The sequence below is a fragment of the Hakea prostrata genome, chromosome 9 (genome assembly GCF_041222555.1).
Source record: "Hakea prostrata isolate BN-2017 chromosome 9, UWA_Hpros_2, whole genome shotgun sequence".
NCBI classification, from domain to species: domain Eukaryota; kingdom Viridiplantae; phylum Streptophyta; class Magnoliopsida; order Proteales; family Proteaceae; genus Hakea; species Hakea prostrata.
Window position 1 is genome coordinate 14651174 of NC_142608.1, and position 2451 is coordinate 14653624.

Sequence of the window (2451 nt, forward strand, 5' to 3'; positions counted from 1 at the left end):
CAGTGAGATTTGGGTTGAATAATAACGAGAATAATATGGCAGCTGAGGGTGATGATAGAGATAGGGCCATTAGAGGATATGTTGTCCCAAGGTTGCATGAGCTGAATCCAAGTATAGTAAGGCAAAAAATTCAAGCATTACATTTTGAACTTAAGCCTGTGATGTTCCAAATGCTTCAGACTATAGGACAGTTCAGTGGGATGCCAACAGAAGATCCTCATCTCCATCTTAGACTCTTCGTGGAAGTAAGTGATTCTTTCAAGATACCTGGAGCAACTGAAGAAGCCTTGAGATTGAAGCTATTCCCTTACTCATTGCGGGATAGAGCAAGAGCGTGGTTGAACTCCTTACCTCCACAATCAGTAGCCACATGGAATGATTTAGTAGAGAAGTTCTTGATGAAGTACTTCCCTGCAACAAAGAATGCCAAATAAAGTTATGATATCACTAGTTTTCAACAACTGGATAGTGAATCTTTGCATTAAGCATGGGAAAGATTTAAGGAGCTCTTGCGTAAATGTCCTCACCATGGTATTCCTCATTGGATTCAAATGGAGACTTTCTACTATGGTTTAAGTGGACAAACTCGATCCATAGTGGATGCATCAGCAAAGGGGGCTATATTGGCAAAGTCTTACAATGAAGCTTATGAGATCTTGGAGAGAATGGCCAACAACAACTACCAATGGCCAGCTGAGAGAGGTGTTGCAAATAAGAGAATGGCAGGGATTTATGAGTTAGATGCAGTGACAGCTTTAACTGCACAAGTGTCATCCCTAACTAGTGTGTTAAAATCCATAAACTTGCCTGCCACTGTACAAACTCAACAAAATACTGCAGTCTCGTGTACATATTGTGGTGGGGAGCATGTCTTTGATAGTTGTCCATCTAACCCAGAATTTGCTTACTATGTTGGTAATTTCAGCAATGCCAATAATTAACCCATATTCCAACACCTATAATCCTGGTTGGAGGCAGCACCCTAACTATTCTTGGAATGCTCAAGGACAACATGTTGGCCCATCTTCCATCCCACCTCAACCTCATCAACTTCCAAGTGCTCAACAGCAAGTGAAAATTCAGCCTATGGAACCCTCTTCATCAATAGAGCTTCTATTGAAGGAATATATGGCAAAGAATGATGCATGATTCAGAGTCAAGCATCTTCATTGAGAAATTTGGAGAATCAAGTTGGATAGCAAGCTAATGCTTTAAGCAATCAACCTCACGGATCATTGCCAAGTGACACAGAAAATCCTAGGAGTGAAGGCAAGGAGCATTGTAACATTATTGCATTAAGGAGTGGAAAACCTCTAGAGCCACCTCATTCAAAGCCTAGCCAACAGAAGGGACCTATTTCTATCCAAGAAGAAGGGGAGAAGGAAGATCCTACTATTGTTCAAAAGGAACAAACTGATTCTGTAATAGAAGAGTGCTTTGTTGTGGATGTCATTGAAGAGTTGGTTTCAGAAGAGTTGGAAAAAGAGTGTGTTGGAAAATGCCAAGTCAGCATTTGCCACATCAGTCTCCAATCAGTTTTGAGATGACAAACACTCTACTAATGTTTCCATGTAGATATGTTTTTGTCCAGCTCATCACTGCAGAGAATCTCAATGTAAATATCCGGTTCAAAGAAATTTCCGGAGAGTCAAGCTCAAGATCAAACCATCTTAGACAAAGAACCAAAGTCAAGAGGAGAGCATCAAGATCACTGATCAAGATCAAGTCAAAGACCAAGTCAAAGATCAAGACTTAGGCTAAATCAGGGCTTAGGACACCTTTGCATACACACACATGTAAATACATCCAGAATATGTAATCTATGTTACTAGAGTGACCTAGGACATGTTAGTAAGGTGTACAACGCTTAGGATTGTCAAAACGATCTAAAAATCCAAGCCATATCCCAGCCCAAAGTTGTTTAGAAAAACAGAGCCCAGACGGACGTCCGTCTGTTTTCATAACTCTGTTTCTCAGAAACAACAGAAGGTCATACGGAATTTCCGTCTGGCAGACGGATGCCCGTCTGAGCCAGTCCAGGCCAGACGGATGACCGTCTAAGCAGACGGACGTCCGTCTGTTTTCATAACTCTGTTTCTCAGAAACAATAGAAGGCCAGACAGAATTTCCGTCTGGCAAACGGATGCCCGTCTGAGCCAAACCAGGCCAGACGGATGACCGTCTGGGCAGACAGACGTCCGTCTGGCCCAAATTTGACTATAACGGCTAGCTTAAAGAGAATATCTTCTACAGCTGTTTGTAACGGATACCTTTGAGACGGATGACCGTCTGGGCAGACGGACGTCTGTCTGGAACAAAATCTCGCAAAGATTTTATATCCGTTGAGGAAATGGGGAAAGCAATAACTTGGGGTCTATAAAAGCCCAACCATCCCCATTTGAGAATTATCCTTCTCCCCCATCTAGCACATATTCACTCACAAGTGAAAAA

General features: G+C 42.1%; 1 non-coding gene across 1 annotated transcript; it reads right to left on the reverse strand.

The window, feature by feature from the left end:
• Window positions 1-428: 428 nt before the first annotated feature.
• LOC149004796 (small nucleolar RNA R71) lies at window positions 429-535 on the reverse strand. Its single transcript, XR_016170080.1, has one exon. It is a non-coding gene; the product is annotated as a small nucleolar RNA R71 (small nucleolar RNA).
• Between the last annotated feature and the right edge of the window lie 1916 nt (window positions 536-2451).